General features: G+C 35.7%; 1 non-coding gene across 1 annotated transcript; it reads right to left on the reverse strand.

Annotated features, from left to right (window-relative positions):
* Positions 1–6,297: 6,297 nt before the first annotated feature.
* On the reverse strand, positions 6,298–6,404 carry LOC112745212 (small nucleolar RNA R71). Its single transcript, XR_003173151.1, has one exon. It is a non-coding gene; the product is annotated as a small nucleolar RNA R71 (small nucleolar RNA).
* Between the last annotated feature and the right edge of the window lie 15,036 nt (positions 6,405–21,440).

Below are 21,440 nucleotides of genomic sequence, written 5' to 3' on the forward strand. Positions count from 1 at the left end.
TTAATCTAAAAGGATCTATAGTCACAGTTTTAATCATTTGAATTTAAATTAATTAAAGCTTTTATATATTTTTTATAATTTTAAATATTTTATATATTTAAAATTTATTAAAAATTTTATGTGATTTACTTTAAAACATTAAAATTTTAAATCTAATTTTATAAATAAAAAATTATGTTGAATATTATTAATTTTAAATTAAAAAATGATTTAAAACTTAATAATTATTAAGTTTTGTGCTTTTTTAGAAAAAAAAACAAACAAACGTCAAAACCCTATAAAACTAAAGAAGCTAAGGAAACCAACGCAGCCACACCCACACTCACCCAAAACCACGATCCTCTCTTCTCTGAAATTACACAGCATCAACGAACTAAACCTAGCCCCCAGCCACCCATCACTGCAGCCCCCAGACAGGCATCGCAGTCTCTGCTACCATGTAGTCCCCGCATCCGTCCCCGCAGCCGCTACACCTCCTCGCAAATCCCACAGCCACGAAGCGCCGCAGCGGCACAGCCACCGCAGGCCCCACACCCACGCATCCTCCACCTCTACCGCAGGAAGATCTGTCGCCGTCGTTGAAAGCTGTGTCGCCATGATTGGAAGCTCCGTCATAGTTAATTTCAGTTTGAGATGGTGATGCGGTGTTGGGAGATACTCTGTAACATCCCGCGTTTTTGGAAATCTAAATATAAATAAATTGTCATTTTATCTTATTGAGTTTAAACTTTATAATTTTAGAAATTATTCTATTAGAAATAATTAAATAGATTCGGCGATAAATTCATTTTGAATCAATTACTATTCTTAAGTAATTTTATCATAATGGAATATTTTGCATAATTCTAGCAATTAAAAAAAATACGAAAGAATTATATAGTTTAATTTAAGTAACTTTTATTATGAATAAGTTATGACTTATTATTAATTTGAACTCTTTATTTTATAAGCTAGACTATTAAGAGTAATTAAATTAGTTTTACTAATATTTGGGTTGATTCAATTAATATTCTTGTGTAATTTTATAATTGTTATTTCATATAACTTAAAATTAAAATTTAGTAATGGAAGCATTATACAATTTAATTTGAGAAATTTCTATTACGAAGAAACTATGGTTATTTTATTAATTTGAGCTCTTAAAGATTAATTTATTAGGAATGATTAAATTAATTATTATAAATACTTTAAGTTTAAGTTAATGTTTATTTACAATTTTTATTATAATTAGTTGTTTTATACAAATTGAAATTAAAGTTTTGGTAATAAAAAAATAATGAAAAATTATATCATATAGTCTGAATAATTGATATTCTCGGGTTTAAACTATATTTTATAAAATGTGATTAGTATGTTTACCTTATAATTTAAATTAAAAATAATTATTTGACCTCATTAATAGATTGATAGATAAAATTTTATGCGTTTTGAAAGTAATCTTTATAGTATTATATTTGAATCTTAAATTGTTATTCTATCTCAAATATTTTATAAAAATTGTTATATTACTCATATATATTTTACCCTAACTCTAGAATTACCAAATAAAACCCTAATTTCACAAAATTCCTAAATCTACTACCCTAAATCCCTAAATCTACATTCAGAAAGGGAAAGAAAGGAAACAGGGGAGCTCGAGGGGGGAAACAGGAGGGGAAAAGAAAGGAAGGGAGTACAGAGAAGAAGGGGGTATCCGGGAAGAAGGGAAGGAGAAGGAGAAGAGCGTGCCGGCATCACACCCAGCTCACTGCTATGGAGCCGTCGCCTTATGCCTGCCTTCGTCGAGATCGCCCTATCACGAGCAAGAAGAGAGCGAGCCAGAGAAGAGGACGAACGCTAAAGAATAAAAACTGAAGAGAAGGAGGGTAACACTGTTGTTGTAGGGCAAGCTGCCGGAGCCACTACCGTCGCCTTCGTGCCTCTCCGTGGCTGTTGTTGCTGCTAAACCCATCACCATCACCATTCTGGTTCCAATTCTTTCATTTTCAAAACCGTAACCTGATGAGCGGATAATTTATACGCTTTTTGACATTGTTTTTAGTATGTTTTTAGTAGGATCTAGTTACTTTTAGGGATGTTTTCATTAGTTTTTATGTTAAATTCACATTTCTGGACTTTACTATGAGTTTGTGTGTTTTTCTGTGATTTCATGTATTTTCTGGCTGAAATTGAGGGACTTGAGCAGAAATCAGATTCAGAGGTTGAAGAAGGACTGCTGATGTTGTTGGATTCTGACCTCCCTGCACTCAACGTGGATTTTCTGGAGCTACATAACTCGAAATGGCGCGCTTCCAAATGCATTGGAAAGTAGACATTCAGGGCTTTCCAGAAATATATAATAGTCCATACTTTGGCCAAGAATAGACAACGTAAACTGGCATTCAACGCCAGCTCTCTGCCCAATTCTGGCGTCCAGCGCCAGAAAAGGATCCAAAACCAGAGTTGAACGCCAGAAATGGATCAAAACCTGGCGTTCAACTCCACAAATGGTCTCTGCACGTGGAAAGTTAAAGCTCAGCCCAAGCACACACCAAGTGGGCCCGGAAGTGAATTTATGCATCAATTACTTACTCATGTAAACCCTAGTGACTAGTTTATTATAAATAGGACCTTTTACTATTGTATTAGACATCTTTGGATTATATTTTGATCTATTGATCACGTTTTGGGGGCTGGCCATCTCGGCCATGCCTGGACCTTTCACTTATGTATTTTCACGGTAGAGTTTCTACACTCCATAGATTAAGGTGTGGAGCTTTGCTGTTCCTCAAAGATTAATGCAAAGTACTACTGTTTTCTATTCAATTCATCTTATTTCGCTTCTAAGATATTCATTCGTACTTCAATCTGAATGTGATGAACGTGACAATCATCATCATTCCCTATGAACGCGTGCCTGACAACCACTTCCGTTCTACCTTCGACTGAATGAGTATCTCTTAGATCTCTTAATCAGAATCTTCGTGGCGTAAGCTAGAATGATGGCGGCATTCAAGAGAATCCGGAAAGTCTAAACCTTGTCTGTGGTATTCCGAGTAGGATTCAATGAATGAATGACTGTGACGAGCTCCAAACTCGCGATTGCAGGGCGTTAGTGACAGACGCAAAAGGATAGTAAATCCTATTCCAGTATGATCGAGAACCGACAGATGAATAGCCGTGCCGTGACAGGGTGCGTTGACCATTTTCACTGAGAGGATAAGATGAAGCCATTGACAAGGGTGATGCCTCCAGATGATTAGCCGTGCCGTGACAGGGCATTGGATCATTTTCCCGAGAGATGACCGAAAGTAGCCATTGACAGTGGTGATGTATCACATAAAGCCAACCATGGAAAGGAGTAAGACTGATTGGATGAAGATAGCAGGAAAGCAGAGGTTCAGAGGAACGAAAGCATCTCCATCCGCTTATCTGAAATTCTCACCAATGAATTACATAAGTATTTCTATCCCTATTCTATTAATTATTATTCGAAAACACCATTATCAATTTATATCTGCCTAACTGAGATTTGCAAGGTGACCATAGCTTCCTTCATACCAACAATCTCCGTGGGATTCGACCCTTACTCACGTAAGGTATTACTTGGACGACCCAGTGCACTTGCTGGTCAGTTACACGGAGTTGTGAACCGTGGTTTTGGCATCATGATTTTGGCGCCATTTCCAGGGAAAGAAAGAGCAATGAACTTTACATAATTAAAGTGTAATCACGATTCCGCGTACCAAGTTTTTGGCGCCGTTGCCGGAGATTGTTCGAGTTTTCGGCAAGCTTTTGGTCCGGTAACATCAGTGCCAAGTTTGGATCCGGCAACAATACCAAGTTTTTGGCACTGTTGCCGGGGATTGTTTGAGTTTGGACAACTAACGGTTCATCCTGTTGCTCAGATTAGGTAATTTTCTTTTTGTTTTCTCTTCAAAAATTTTTCAAAAAAATATTTCAAAAAAATTTTTCTTTTGTTTTCGAAAAATAAATAAATAAATAAAAATGTTTTCAAAAATATAATTTTTTCTTCAGAATTTTTAAGAATGAATTCTAGTGTTTCATGAAGCATGTGAAGCCTGGCTGGCTGTAAAGCCATGTCTAAATTTATTTGGACTGAGGCAGCAATTTGTTATCAAGAGCAAGCTAGTTGTTGTTAATCCACCTGCTGATGTTCCTGATTTACATGCTAAAGCTTGGCTGGCCATTGGCCATGTCTAGTGTTTTGGACCGGAGCTTTCATTGAAAGCTTGGCTGGCTGGTGAGCCATGTCTAATTCCTGGACTGAAGCTTTAGACTAACAATGCAAGATTCCTGGAATTCATATTAAAAATTTTGGAATCCTTATTTTTGTTTTTCAAATAATTTTTGAAAAAAAAATTAGAAAATCATAAAAATCAAAAATATTTTCTGTGTTTCTTGTTTGAGTCTTGAGTCATATCATAAGTTTGGTATCAATTGCATGTGCATCTTGCATTTTTCGAAAATTCATGCATTCATAGTGTTCTTCATGATCTTCAAGTTGTTCTTGGTAAGTCTTCTTGTTTGATCTTTGCATTTGCATGTTTTGTGTCTTTTCTTGTTTTTCATATGCATTTTTGAATTCTTAGTGTCTAAGCATTAAAGAATTCTAAGTTTGGTGTCTTGCATGTTTTCTTTGCATTAAAAATTTTTTAAAATTGTGTCTATGATGTTCATCTTGACATTCATAGTGTTCTTGGTGTTCATCTTGACATTCATAGCATTCTTGCATGCATCACATGTTTTGATCTAAAAATTTCATGCATTGCATCTTTTTAGTGTTTTTCTCTCTCATCATAAAAATTTCAAAAATAAAAAAAATATCTTTCCCTCTTTTCTCTCATAAATTCGAAAATTTGAGTTGACTTTTTCAAAAAATTTTTAAAAATCAAGTTGTTTCTTATGAGTCAAATCAAATTTTCAATTTGAAAATCTTCTCTTTTTCAAAATCTTTTTCAAAAATCAAATCTTTTTCAAATTTCTTAGTTATTTTCGAAAATTCCAAAAATTTTTCAAAAATCTTTTTCTTATTTTATATCATAATTTTCGAAAATAACAATAACAATTAATGTTTTGATTTAAAAATTTGAAGTTTGTTACTTGCTTGTTAAGAAAGATTCAAACTTTAAGTTCTAGAATCATATCTTATGATTTCTTGAGAATCAAGTCATTAATTGTGATTTTAAAATTCAAATCTTTTTCAAAAACTAATCTCTATCGTATCTTTTCAAAAATATCTTCTTATCTTACCTTTTTCAAAAATTGATTTCAAAATATCTTTTCTAACTTCCTAACTTCTTATCTTTTCAAAATTTGTTTCAACTAACTAACTAACTTTTTGTTTGTTTCTTAACTTTTTCAAAACTACCTAACTAACTCTCTCTCTCTCTCTCATTTTTGAAAATATCCCCCTCTTTTTCAAAATTTCTTTTTAATTAAACTAATTATTTTTATTTTTGATTTTAAAAAAAAATTTTTTTTTCGAAAACAATACTAACCTTTTCCAAAAAAAACTATTTTCAAAAATCACTAACCCTTTTTCAAAAATTATTTTCAAAAATTCTCCCTCTCCCATCTTATTCTATTTATTTATTCATCTACTAACATCTCATCTCACATCTCTACCCTCCTCACAGTTGTGTTTCTTCCATTACATTACATTCTTTATCTCCCTCTTTTCTTCCACTCACAAAGGGATCCCTATACTGTGGTATAAAGGATCTCTATTATTATTATTTTTTCTGTGCCCTCTTCTTTGTCATATGAGCAGGAGCAAGGACAAGAATATTCTTGTTGAAGCAGATCCGGAACCTGAAAGGACTCTGAAGAGAAAATTAAGAGAAGCTAAATTACAACGATCCAGAGAGAATCTTTCAGAAATTTTCGAACAAGAAGAGGAGATGGCAGCTGAAAATAATAATAATGCAAGGGGATGCTTGGTGACTTTACTGCACCAAATTCCAGTTTTCATGGAAGAAGCATCTCCATTCCTGCCATTGGAGCAAACAACTTTGAGCTGAAACCTCAATTAGTTTCTCTGATGCAGCAGAACTGCAAGTTTCATGGACTTCCATCTAAAGATCCATTTCAGTTCTTAACTGAATTCTTGCAGATATGTGATACTGTAAAGACTAATGGAGTAGATCCTGAAGTCTACAGGCTCATGCTTTTCCCTTTTGCTATAAGAGACAGAGCTAGACTATGGTTGGATTCTCAACCTAAGGATAGCCTGAACTCATGGGTAAGCTGGTCAAGGCTTTCTTAGCCAAGTTCTTTCCTCCTCAAAAGCTTAGTAAGATTAGAGTGGACGTTCAGACCTTCAGACAGAAAGAAGGTGAATCCCTCTATGAAGCTTGGGAGAGATACAAAGGACTGACCAAAAAGTGTCCTTCTGACATGCTTTCAGAATGGACCATCCTGGATATATTCTATGATGGTTTATCTGAGTTATCAAAGATGTCATTGGATACTTCTGTAGGTGGATCCATTCACCTAAAGAAAACACCTGCAAAAGCTCAAGAACTCATTGACATGGTTGCAAATAACCAGTTCATGTACACTTCTAAAAGGAATCCTGTGAATAATGGGACGCCTATGAAGAAGGGAGTTCTTGAAGTTGATACTCTGAATGCCATATTAGCTCAGAACAAAATATTGACTCAGCAAGTCAATATGATTTCTCAGAGTCTGAATGGAATGCAAGCTGCATCCAACAGTACTCAAGAGGCTTCTTATGAAGAAGAAGCTTATGATTCTGAGAACCCTGCAATAGCAGAGGTGAATTACTTAGGTGAACCTTATGGAAACACCTATAACTCATCATGGAGAAATCATCCAAATTTCTCATGGAAGGATCAAAAGCCTCAACAAGGCTTTAATAATGGTGGAAGAAACAGGTTTAACAATAATAAACCTTTTCCATCATCCACTCAGTAACAGACAGAGAACTCTGAACAAAATACTTCTAATTTAACAAACTTAGTCTCTGATCTATCTAAGGCCACTGTAAGTTTCATGAATGAAACAAGATCTTCCATTAGAAATCTGGAAGCACAAGTGGGCCAGCTGAGTAAAAGGATCACTGAAATCCCTCCTAGTACTCTCCCAAGCAATACAGAAGAGAATCCAAAAGGAGAGTGCAAGGCCATTGACATAAGTACCATGGCCGAACCCAAAGAAGGAGAGGAGGACATGAATCCCAAGAAGGAAGACCTCCTGGGACGTCCAGTGGTCAATAAGGAGCTTCCCTCTGAGGAACCAAAGGACTCTGAGGCTCATCCAGAGACCATAGAGATTCCATTGAACCTCCTTATGCCCTTCATGAGCTCTGATGAGTATTCCTCTTCTGAAGAGAATGAGGATGTTACTGAAGAGCAAACTGCCAAGTTTCTTGGTGCAATCATGAAGCTAAATGCCAAATTATTTGGCATTGATACTTGGGAAGTTGAACCTCCCTTGTTCATCAATAAACTAAGTGATCTGGATCAACTGACATTGCCTCAGAAGAGACAGGATCCTGGAAAGTTCATAATACCCTGTACCATAGGCACCATGATCTTTAAGGCTCTGTGTGACCTTGGTTCAGGAATAAACCTCATGCCCCTCTCTGTAATAGAGAAACTGGGAATCTATGGGGTGCAAGCTGCTAAAATCTCATTAGAGATGGCAGACAATTCAAGAAAACAGGCATATGGACAAGTAGAGGACGTGTTAGTAAAGGTTGAAGGCCTTTACATCCCTGCTGATTTCATAGTCCTGGATACTGGAAAGGAAGAGGATGAATCCATCATCCTAGGAAGACCTTTCCTGGCCACAGCAAGAGCTGTGATTGATGTTGACAGAGGTGAATTAGTCCTTCAATGGAATAAGGACTCCCTTGTGTTTAAAACTCAAGGATCTCCCTCTGCATCCATGGAGAGGAAGCATAAAAAGCTTCTCTCAAAGCAGAGTCAACCAAAGCCCCCACAGTCAAACTCTAAGTTTGGTGTTGGGAGGCCACAACCAAACTCTAAGTTTGGTGTTGAACTCCCATATCCAAACTCTAAGTTTGGTGTTGGAGAGTCTCAACAATGCTCTGAACATCTGTGAGGCTCCATGAGAGCCCACTGTCAAGCTATTGACATTAAAGAAGCGCTTGTTGGGAGGCAACCCAATTTTTATTTATCTAACTATATTTCTCTTAGTTATATGTCTTTATAGGTTCATGATCATGTGGAGTCACAAAATAAACGAAAAATTTAGAAACAGAATCAAAAACAGCAGAAGAAAAATCACACCCTGGAGGAAGCATCTGCCTGGCGTTCAACGCCAGAACAGAGCATGGTTCTGGCGCTGAACGCCCAAAATGGGCAGCATCCTACCGCTGAACGCCCAGAACAAGCATGGTTCTGGCGTTCAACGCCAGAAATGGCTAGTAAATGGGCGTTGAACGCCCAAAATGGGCACCAACCTGGCGCTGAACGCCCAGAGTTGTGTGCAAGGGCATTTTACATGCCTAAATTGGTGCAGGGATGTAAATGCCTTGACACCTCAAGATCTGTGGACCTCACAGGATCATCTCAGGATCTGTGGACCCCACAGGATCCCCACCTTCCTTCATCATAATCCTAGTTTTTTCCACATCTTCTTCTTCATCTATTCCTTCTTCTTTTGCTCGAGGGCGAGCAACATTCTAAGTTTGGTGTGGTAAAACAATTATGTAAAGGATCTATAGCTCAGTGGTAGAACATGTGGCTGCAAATCAAGAGATCCCTGAGATACCTCAGGGGATGCACTTCCTTCCACATAATTATTGGAAGCAACTGAGGATAGAAATACCAAAAATCACTAGGGAGGAGCAACAAAGACAAGGAAGAGACATAGAAGAGCTCAAGGACATCATTGGTTCCTCAAGAAGGAAACGCCACCATCACTAAGGTGGATTCATTCCTTGTTCTTATTTCTTCTGTTTTTCATTTTCTATGTTATGGTGCTTATCTATGTTTGTGTCTTCATTACATGATCATTAGTAGTTAGTAACTGTGTCTTAAAGTTATGAATGTCCTATGAATCCATCACCTCTCTTAAATGAAAAATGTTTTAATTCAAAAGAACAAGAAGTACATGAGTTTTGAATTTATCCTTGAACTTAGCTTAATTATATTGATGTGGTGGTGGTGCACGAAATTGTGATGTCCAGGCTCAAACAATCCCCGGCAACGTGAGCAACTTGGTGCTCTGATCTCAATACATAATTGTCACAACTTCGATACAACTAACCAGCAAGTGCACTGGGTCGTCTAAGTAATACCTTACGTGAGTAAGGGTCGAATCCCACGGAGATTGTTGGTATGAAGCAAGCTATGGTCACCTTGTAGATCTCAGTCAGGCAGATATAAAGTGATAATGGTGTTTTCGAATATTATATAATAAAATAGGGATAGAGATACTTATGTAAATCATTGGTAGGAATTTCAGATAAGCGAATGGAGATGCTTTTCGTTCCTCTGAATCTCTGCTTTCCTGCTATCTTCATCCAATCAGTCTTACTCCTTTCCATGGCTGGCTTTATGCAAGGGCATCACCGTTGTCAGTGGCTACATCCCCTCCTCTCAGTGAAAGATATGCTCACATGCTCTGTCACAGCACGGCCATTCATCTGTCGGTTCTCGATCATGCTGGAATAGGATTCACCCTCCTTTTGCGTCTGTCACTAACGCCCAGCACTCGCGAGTTTGAAGCTCGTCACAGTCATTCAATCATAGAATCCTACTCAGAATACCACAGACAAGGTTTAGACCTTCCGGATTCTCTTGAATGCCGCCATCATTCTAGCTTACGCCACAAAGATTCCAGTTAAGAGATATAAGAGATATTCATTCTAGCTTAATTCATGTAGAACGGAAGTGTTTGTCAGGCACGTGTTCATAGGGGAGATGGTGATGAGCGTCACACATAATCATCACCTTCATCACGTTCTTGGGTGCGAATGGATATCTTAGAAGCGAAATAAGATGAATTGAATAGAAAACAGTAGTACTTTGCATTAATCTTTGAGGAACAGCAGAGCTCCACACCTTAATCTATGGAGTGTAGAAACTCTACCGTTGAAAATACATAAGTGAAAGGTCCAGGCATGGCCGAGATGGCCATCCCCCTAAACGAGATCAATAGTCTCCTAAGATGAACAATGGAATAAAACTGAGACCAAAGATGTCAAATACAATAGTAAGAGGTCCTATTTATAATAAACTAGCTACTAGGGTTTACATGAGTAAGTAATTGATGCATAAATCCACTTATGGTGCCCACTTGGTGTGTGTTTGGGCTGAGCATAAGAGTTGCACGTGCAGAGGCCATTTGTGGAGTTGAACGCCAGTTTTTGTGCCAGTTTGGGCGTTCAACTCTGGTTTTGGATCCTTTTCTGGCGCTGGACGCCAGATTTGGGTAGAAAGCTGGCGTTGAACGCCAGTTTACGTCGTCAATTCTTGGCCAAAGTATGGACTATTATATATTGCTGGAAAGCCCTGGATGTCTACTTTCCAACGCAATTGGAAGCGCGCCATTTCGAGTTCTGTAGCTCCAGAAAATCCACTTTGAGTGCAGGGAGGTCAGAATCCAACAGCATCAGCAGTCCTTTTTCAACCTCTGAATCTGATTTCTGCTCAAGTCCCTCAATTTCAGCCAGAAAATATCTGAAATCATAGAAAAACACACAAACTCATAGTAAAGTCCAGAAATGTAAATTTAACACAAAATCTATTAAAAACATCCCTAAAAGTAACTAGATCCTACTAAAAACATACTAAAAACAATGTCAAAAAGCGTATAAATTATCCGCTCATCAGGTGGCAATGCTTCTTGTTTTCTGAATGTATGCTTGAACAGTGCATATGTCTTTTGAAATTGTTGTTTAAGAATGTTAAATATGTTGGCTCTTGAAAGAATGATGACTAAGAGACATGTTATTTGATAATCTGAAAAATCATAAAAATGATTCTTGAAGCAAGAAAAAGCAGCAAAGAACAAAGCTTGCAAAAAAAAATAAGCGAAAAAAAAAATAGAAAGAAAAAGAAAAAGCAAGCAGAAAAAGCCAAAGCTCTTAAAACCAAGAGGCAAGAGCAAAAAGCCAATAACCCTTAAAACCAAAAGGCAAGGGTAAATAAAAAGGATCCCAAGGCTTTGAGCATCAGTGGATAGGAGGGCCTAAAGGAATAAAATCCTGGTCTAAGCGGCTAAATCAAGCTGTCCCTAACCATGTGCTTGTGGCGTGAAGGTGTATAGTGAAAACTTGAGACTGAGCGGTTAAAGTCAAGGTCCAAAGCAAAAAAGAGTGTGCTTAAGAACCCTGGACACCTCTAATTGGGGACTTTAGCAAAGCTGAGTCACAATCTGAAAAGGTTCACCCAATTATGTGTCTGTGGCATTTATGTATCTGGTGGTAATACTGGAAAACAAAGTGCTTAGGGCCACGGCCAAGACTCATAAAAAGCTGTGTTCAAGAATCATCATACTGAACTAGGAGAATCAATAACACTATCTGAACTCTGAGTTCCTATAGACGCCAATCATTCTGAACTTCAATGGATAGAGTGAGATGCCAAAACTATTCAAGAGGCAAAAAGCTACAAGTCCCGCTCATCTGATTGAAGCTATGTTTCATTGATAGTTTGGAATTTATAGTATATTCTCTTCTTTTTATCCTATTTGATTTTCAGTTGCTTGGGGACAAGCAACAATTTAAGTTTGGTGTTGTGATGAGCGGATAATTTATACGCTTTTTGACATTGTTTTTAGTATGTTTTTAGTAGGATCTAGTTACTTTTAGGGATGTTTTCATTAATTTTTATGTTAAATTCACATTTCTGGACTTTACTATGAGTTTGTGTGTTTTTCTATGATTTTAGGTATTTTCTGGCTAAAATTGAGGGACTTGAGCAGAAATCAGATTCAGAGGTTGAAGAAGGACTGCTGATGCTGTTGGATTCTGACCTCCCTGCACTCAAAGTAGATTTTCTGGAGCTACAGAACTTGAAATGGCGCGCTTCCAATTGCATTGGAAAGTAGACATCCAGGGCTTTCCAACAATATATAATAGTCCATACTTTGGCCAAGAATAGACGACGTAAACTGGCGTTCAACGCCAGCTCTCTGCCCAATTCTGGCGTCCAGCGCCAGAAAAGGATCCAAAACCAGAGTTGAACGCCAGAAATGGATCAAAACCTGGCGTTCAACTCCACAAATGGCCTCTGCACGTGGAAAGTTAAAGCTCAGCCCAAGCACACACCAAGTGGGCCCCGGAAGTGAATTTATGCATCAATTACTTACTCATGTAAACCCTAGTGACTAGTTTATTATAAATAGGACCTTTTACTATTGTATTAGACATCTTTGGATTATCTTTTGATCTATTGATCACGTTTTGGGGGCTGGCCATCTCGGCCATGCCTGGACCTTTCACTTATGTATTTTCACGATAGAGTTTCTACACTCCATAGATTAAGGTGTGGAGCTCTGCGGTTCCTCAAAGATTAATGCAAAGTACTACTGTTTTCTATTCAATTCATCTTATTTTGCTTCTAAGATATTCATTCGTACTTCAATCTGAATGTGATGAACGTGACAATCATCATCATTCCCTATGAACGCGTTCCTGACAACCACTTCCGTTCTACCTTCAACTGAATGAGTATCTCTTAGATCTCTTAATCAGAATCTTCGTGGCGTAAGCTAGAATGATGGCGGCATTCAAGAGAATCCGGAAAGTCTAAACCTTGTCTGTGGTATTCCGAGTAGGATTCAATGAATGAATGACTATGACGAGCTCCAAACTCGCGATTGCAGGGCGTTAGTGACAGACGCAAAAGGATAGTAAATCCTATTCCAGCATGATCGAGAACCGACAGATGAATAGCCATGCCGTGACAGGGTGCGTTGACCATTTTTACTGAGAGGATAAGATGAAGCCATTGACAAGGGTGATGCCTCCAGACGATTAGCCGTGCCGTGACAGGGCATTGGATCATTTTCCCGAGAGATGACCGAAAGTAGCCATTGACAGTGGTGATGTATCACATAAAGCCAGCCATGGAAAGGAGTAAGACTGATTGGATGAAGATAGCAGGAAAGCAGAGGTTCAAAGGAACGAAAGCATCTCCATCCGCTTATCTGAAATTCTCACCAATGAATTACATAAGTATTTCTATCCCTATTCTATTAATTATTATTCGAAAACACCATTATCAATTTATATCTGCCTAACTGAGATTTGCAAGGTGACCATAGCTTGCTTCATACCAACAATCTCCGTGGGATTCGACCCTTACTCACGTAAGGTATTACTTGGACGACCCAGTGCACTTGCTGGTCAGTTACACGGAGTTGTGAACCGTGGTTTTGGCATCATGATTTTGGCGCCATTTCCAGGGAAAGAAAGAGCAATGAACTTTACATAATTAAAGTGTAATCACGATTCCGCGTACCATAACCCCTTTCACCCTTGTTCTATTTTAAATTTTGTTTCTCTGCTACGTTCCTATTTTACTCATGGTAACATATATCTTTAATTTAGTTCAGCTCCTTTACTTCACCTGTTTCTCTACTACAATCATCTGGAATACTGGCATTGATGCTATTACGAATATGTTAGAGTTGCTGTCGGTGAGTCCGATGCTACTTCTTTAATTCTGGATTGATCTTTTCCTTGATTACGGTCTATTTACCCATTTTATTGTCACTGCTATGCTTGTTCTGAGTCGATTATGGTATATACCTTGTTTTGAAATTCCCAGGGAAGTAATTGCTTTTAATTCCTATCCAATTTAGATCCTCTATTTTACTACAACTATGGTCAGTGCTGCGAAGGCTAATATTGTTGCTGTTCCGGTTGCGTGTGAGTTACCGATGCTGCCTGAAACTAAAAGAGAAGGGAGTTGTTACGTTAAAGTATGCGATTGGAACATCTAGGTAGGGGTTTAATTAAAAACAAAATCGAGATGATGGAAAGAGAAATAAAAAAAAAGAACAGAGTAAGAAGAAAATAAGTGGACAAGATGGTTTGGAAATTATGTACTTGGTCAGAAGCATTGGTGCAGTTCCTTTGGCTTTTCTTGCTTTAGGTCAATTGCTTGTGTCTTCATAGTTAACTAAAATTCTACTAGCTAGCAACTTAGACTTCATTTTTCTAGTCCCTGATCTTAAATTTAAATTATCAGTAGGTGTTGGGAAAAAAATATAAATAAAAAATTGTCTCTGCTGTTGAACAAGGTAGTTAGCTTTGATTTCAAAAATTTGGAAAGATAATAAAGATGATGAAGCTTAGTAGAAGAGGTGATAATAAAAAGAAAAAATAGCATTTGATTTGATTAGTAGGTAGTATTTACATTAAGGAGTTGAATGAGTTAATAAGAAGTAGTAGCTGGTGATGGTAGGAGAGTTGAAGACGGTGAGAGCAGAGGGTACAAAAGTACTGTCGCTTGATGTTGAAGCACATGGGCAAGAAGCTAAAGCAGTGGTGTTGTTTGTATGTATTAAGGCTACATTAGTTTAGCTTGAATTTTTAATATAGCTGGTAAAAACAATATTTTATTTTAATCGAATTGAAACTGTTAAAACTATTTTTGCTTATTCAAGTTTCTATTATCATATGTGTGTATTTATTGTTAAAACTGTTAATCTTCTTCTCAATTCTCATTCATCACCACTGAAAGTTCAGATTTATACTCACATTTGCCATACCCAGAAAGCATTCGCTGTTTTTGATATAAAAAGTTTACTTTTTTGAGAACTGGGTAGATTTGGGTTCTTTGTTTTGTGTGTTACCCATAGTCAAAGATCTGAACTTTTTGGGTTTGGTCTCTTTGTGTAAAAAGGGTGACTCATGTTAAGGGATTTCAGAGATATGGGATTTGTGATTTTGACCTTGTGAATCTGAGTCCGTACAAATAGGTAAGAGTTAGAAAGATTATGTTCGAATGCTTGTATTACTTAGAATGCTTATGCTTATGTAATAATATCTACTAACACAAGTTGGTTTATGATGTAAGTGCTGAATATTCTGTTTCCTTTTTTAGCCTAATTATGTTGTTGTAAGGCATTATGATGCTTGCTCACATTGCTTTTTAGTTAAATGGTATCCATTAATTAAGATTCCAGGGTCTGATATATGCATGATGTTACTTATTAATTAACGAAAAAATTGAATGTTGATGCAATTTGTTTAATATTTCTTTCTTATCCAAACTTTGTTTGTTTGTTTTGTTACATATATTGTAGGCATAAAGGTTTTTTCTAAGAAATGGATTCTGATCTGAAAGTTAAAATGTCCAGAAAAACTCCTATTTTTGTTGTTATTAGTTTAATTAGTTTTAATTTAGGTGTTTTGTGAAATTGTAGCAGTGTAGCACTAATGCTGTCCATTCCTTTCTTTTAATCAGTTTTTATGTATAACTGAAATTGCTCTAAGTTATTCTTAGTAATTTATGAGTGTCAAAATAGGTAAAGTTAATGTTTCATTCTTTTATAATTAAATTGAATAATTAGTACATAGTTCAACACAAAGTTATCTTCATCAGATTATTATATTTTATTGAAATAATATTAAACAACAACGACTGCTATATGGAATTTGGTTGTGTTAGTGTTAAATATTTGAAGTACAACTAAGGAGAAGAAAAATTAAAGTCTTCATGCAGACTTTCTTTTTCATTTTCTGTTGGGATAATTTAATTACTTTCATGCAATTGGGTTCTAAGTTCTTGTATCTTGATGGAAATAACTATGTAGGGAATGCTTTTTTCTTTTATCTTTTCCTTTTCGTTTCTTTTAGGATTAGAATTAATTATTGATTATTTTGTTTTCTTACTCTCGAATGTTCTTTACCTTCTCTTGAAATTTTTTTTGGCTTTGTTTTGTGTACATGATAATTTTTTCGTACTAGTAAAGACAACAGGAGTTGACTAGTTGTTGTAGCACCGTTTATAACAACTTCGAATGTTCTTTACTTTTTGATAAGAGACTTTATCCTATATTACATGTGATGGATAAATTACACCTTATTTTGATTAGTGTTGTAATGGATATCTAGTTTTTAATGAAACTTTTATGATTTAGATTTATTGAATTTTTCATTCTTAGATTTATTTTGTGATTATTATCATTTTGGAACGTGATTATTCTTTTAAAAAAATTAAATCTCATAAAATAAAATAGGCTATGGTCACTATTTAAAAATAGGATGACCATAGATAAGCTCTGGCCACGGCGAAAAACCGTGACCATAGATAAGGCTATGGTCACGGTTTTAAGGAGGGGTGACCATAGATAAGCTATGGCCACGGTAAAAACCGTGACGATAGATAAGGTTATGGTCACGGTTTTAAGGTTTAAAGAGGGGTGACCATAGAGGCTATGATCTCGGTTTTAGGGAGGGGTGACCATAGAGGCTATGGTCACGGTCAAAACCGTGACCATAGATAAGGCTATGATCACGGTTTTAAACGGGGTGACCATAGAGGCTATGGTCACGGTGAAAACCGTGACCATATATAAGGCTATAGTCACGATTTTTACGTGTGACCATAGATTAACATATGGTCACGGTGAAAAAACGTGGCCTAAAATGTCAGATTTTGAAAATTAAAATCGTGACCATAGATTAAAAAACCGTGACCATAGACCTATGGCCACGAGGGAATAGGCCACGGTTAAAAATCGTAACCATATGTCTAAAACCGTGACCATAGATCTATGGTCACCCTTTTTTACTAGCTACCGTGATCATAGGCCTTTTTTTTGCAGTGTTATTTCTATTATCGTATCTTTTATTCTATCAAAATATACTTTTTACTGTTAGTTAAAATGTGCAACATATGCTGTGCAACCATGTCACTAGCACATGATTTAGCAGTTGTAAAGGATAATCTTTTAAATCTGCTAAAAGAGATTTAGAGTATAGCTTTGAATGCAAATAAAGTTTATGATTAAAAATGATGAGTTTAGCTAATATATGCTCAAATGACACAAATAAAGATTATTATTAATAAAAAAAATTAATTCATTTCAATAGATACACAATATTTACATTAAAAACTAAACTATACACATTTTTTTATATGATAATTTATAAATTAATAACCTTAATCCATAATTAAATCCAAAAATCATAACATCATGTGAGAGATGGCCTCATATTTATATAAAAATGACAGATAATCATATATAGTTTGAACGTATATAATGAAATTAACCCTTTTTATTTTTTTTATGGAATTATCTTAAAACAAACAATGTGAATTTACCAGCTGTATGAACAAAGACTAACCATATGTGGAACAAGCTAGAGAGATATAGATTTATATACAACAGCATATCAAAGGCAAAGAATTGGCACATGTGAATGCTAATAAAATTAGATGGATTAATGCTATGTGAGCCATCTTTGTATATATTTCTCTTTTATATTTTTATCTTTAATATTGACATAATTTTGGATAGAAATAAATTTAAGAAAAATAAATAATAAAAATAGGGAGAATATAATTCCGACATAGGAATCACAAAATGTTATCAATTAATCACAAACTAGCATATATCACATGACAGCATGGCACTGAAATGCATGTAAAAGGAAAAAATAAAAATGAAAAACATGGTAGTACTAAAACATGAAAATAATTCTTATTAAAATGCTTTTTTTTTTTCAAAAATTATTCATAAAGAAGATATATACAGCTGTGTGAGTATAAATATTTCTCCTTCTATTTTTCTGTGCACTCATTTATTTTCAAGAAATTTTTGCTTAGTTCCTATTATTTTATCTATTTTTTGATCTACTTAGCCGCAGAGGTTAAAGCTTCAAATTGTCAATATGACCAGAAGTTTACATTGCTCGCTATAGTCTTATTTATTTATTCATTATTTTTCAATTACAACTTGAGACGTGTCATTTAAGAAGATAATTCTGTATGTGTGGATATATATCATACATAGTAATTTAGCTGTGTGTGCAATAAAAGTCACAAGTATTATTATATAAAATACAAAACTAAAAGAATCTAATACATAGTGGAAAGGTAGAGAATAATGTAGTATTTACCTCATGCATCTTTCTAATCAACCTTATCAAAATGGCATAAAGTTTAATCGCTCTATGAATATAATCAATCATATATAGTTGATTGCAGAAATATACAAAGATATAGACATTAATTAATGATGTTATTGAATGCTAAATGTCTTATGATATAAAGCTTTATACTCTTGAATATTAAATTTAAACTTCTACATTTTTGCTAAGCTTACATACAATGAGTTTACCCACTTGTTTCTAAGTTGAGTCCAATCCATTTGCTAGTCAAACTCAAATATCAATTCTTGATCTGAGGTTTGATTTTTTTTTTCAGATAGAATTATGAAGAACAAGAAAAATTAGTACAAATTCTATTACTCTCTCTTTTTTCATCCAACTCCAATAAAAATAACAAACAATAAGCAACAATATAATCTAAAAACTAAACACCATAAGTCCAATCAAAACAATATTCAACATCAAAATCAAGAATAAAAACAAGAAAGAAAGAGTAATGGGGAACAACGATCCAGATTAGCAGTTCAGCCAGGTAAAAAATACAAAGATTTCTGTTTTAGAATATGGTGATCTTACTTATGGACATCGTACAAGGTGTTTGGCTGCCTTTTAATTTGAATAAACAGATCTTTAGTTCGATAATTAATTCTTAATAATACATTTCTTTTGGTTTTGCACTTATATGAACTAAAAGCTATAAGGATCTTTTATCAATCTTCAAGAATGTGGCCTAAGTTGCCTAATCTCTATACGTAAATAAAGGGGAAGAATGACCTAAAGGTTTAGGAAAAACGTAGACAAATCGGAGACAGAGTTCTAAGGAGAGATTAAAACTTTAAATTAAAATGCATTATAGGAATAGAATAGAATGCCACTTGCAATATACTACTAACTACAGGTTTTAATTAGTTCTATTATCAGCAATGTTTATTGTGTTCACAAGTAATAAATTAAAAAAATCTCAAATATGAGTTCCACAACATGGTTCCTGTTCATCAAAGAATGTGATGAAAGTAAGTGGAGAAGAGATTAGGAATTTCGCACACCGTGGAAGTAGAAGCAGGGGTTTCACGGACTAAGGGTCTCTAGAGCCTGCATCAAATACAAACCATGCGAGTTAGAGTTATTCACTATGTGTACATAACCGAAACTATGAATAAAAATTTTGGTAGTACTCTACGCCTCATATCTTATAGCAGCAAAAGAATTTAAAAAATATGAACACCTTTACAAAAGTTACTGATGAGCGGATAATTTATACCCTTTTTGGCATTGTTTTTACATAGTTTTTAGTATGTTTTAGTTACTTTTTATTATATTTTTATTAGTTTTTATTCAAAAATCATATTTCTAGACTTTACTATGAGTTTGTGTATTTTTCTGTAATTTCAGGTATTTTCTGGCTGAAATTGAGGGACCTGAGCAAAAATCTGATTCAGAGGCTGAAAAAGGACTACAAATGCTGTTAGATTCTGACCCTCCTGCACTCAAAGTAGATTTTCTGGATCTACAGAAGCCCAATTAGAGCGCTCTCAATTGCGTTGGAAAACAGACATCTTGGGCTTTCCAGCAATATATAATAGTCCATACTTTGCCCGAGATTCGATGGCCCAGACTGGCGCTAAAAGTCATCCTAAAACTTTCTGGCGTAAAACGCCAAAACTGGCACCTTTTCCTGGGTATATGAACGTGAAAGCTTGAAAGCTCAGCCCAGGTAAGCACCAAGTGGGTCCCAGAAGTGGAATTCTACACTATCTGCACTTAGTTATTCATTTTCTGTAAACCTAAGTTACTAGTTTAGTATAAAAACTACTTTTAGAGATTCATTTTGTAACTCATGACATTTTACATTGGATATTGTATCTTCTACGGCATGAGTCTCTAAACCCCATAGGTGGGGGTGAGGAGCTCTGCTGTGTTTCAATAGATTAATGCAATTACTACTTTTTTCTATTCAATCACGCTTGATTTTATTCTAAGATACTCACCGTACTTCAATATGGAGAATGTGATGATCCGTGACACTCATCATTATCCTCAACCCTATGAACGCATGCCTGACAATCACTCCGTTCTATCTGAGCTCAACGTAGTCATTGGGCGACAGCTTGAGTGCGTATCTCTTGGGTTTCTGATCCACAGACCGAGTTCGGAGGTTAGAACCTTCGTGGTATAGGCTAGAACCAATTGGCAGCATTCCTGGGATCCGAAAAGTCTAAACCTTGTCTGTGATATTCCGAGTAGGATCTGGGAAGGGATGACTGTGACGAGCTTCAAACCTGCGAATGTTGGGTGCAGTGACAGTGTGCAAAAGGACAAGGGTCCTATTCCGACGCTAGTGGGAACGAACAGATGATTAGCCGTGCGGTAGCTGTACATGGTATTTTTCATCCGAGACGAGCAATCCGACAGTTGATTAGCCGTGCAGAGATCGTACCTGGTATTTTTCATCCGAGAGGATCATACAGCTTGCCATTGAAGGAAGCCATGCGTGCTTGGAGAAGAAGACAGTAGGAAAGCAGAGATTCAGATGACAGAGCATCTCCAGAACTTCAGCCTGTTTCTCATTACTGAATCACAAGTACTACTTATTTCATGCTATTTATTTTTCATAAATACAATCACTCTTATTATTAATCTCCTGACTAAGATTTACAAAATAACCATAACTTGCTTCAAGCCGACAATCTCCGTGCGATCGACGCTTACTCACGTAAGGTATTACTTGGACGACCCAGTGCACTTGCTGGTTAGTTGCGCGGAGTTGTGAAAAGTGTAATCACAATTTCGTGCACCAAGTTTTTGGCGCCGTTGCCGGGGATTGTTCGAGTTTGGACAACTGACGGTTTATTCTGTGGCTTAGATTAGGAAAAATTTATCTTTTTGGTTTAGAGCACTAAAATTGAGTCTTCTATTATTGTTTTTAGTTAAAATTTTAAAATCCTTATTTTATTTTTCTAAATTATTTTCGAAAATTTTTAAAACCAATAACCTCATAATCTAGTCTTCTGTTTGAGTTTAGTTTCATGTTTTAAGTTTGGTGTCAATTGCATGATTTTATTTTTTTTTCAATTTTTTGAATTATATGTTCTTAGTTCTTTCTTCATCTTCAAATTGTTATTGTTTATTTTCCTTGTTTGATCTTTAGTTTTTCTTGTTTTGTGTCTTTTCTTATTTTTCTGGTGCATTTTCGAATTATTAGTGTCCAAAGTATAAAAATTTTTAAGTTTGGTGTCCTGTGTGTTTTTATCTTCTTAAAAATTTCCAAAATTTGTTCTTGGTGTTTATCTTGATCTTCAAAGTGTTCTTGGTGTTCATCTTGACATTCAAAGTTTTCCTGTTTGCTTTCTTTGTTTTGATCTAAAAATTCTAA

The sequence above is a fragment of the Arachis hypogaea genome, chromosome 14, assembly GCF_003086295.3.
Source record: "Arachis hypogaea cultivar Tifrunner chromosome 14, arahy.Tifrunner.gnm2.J5K5, whole genome shotgun sequence".
Lineage (NCBI taxonomy): Eukaryota > Viridiplantae > Streptophyta > Magnoliopsida > Fabales > Fabaceae > Arachis > Arachis hypogaea.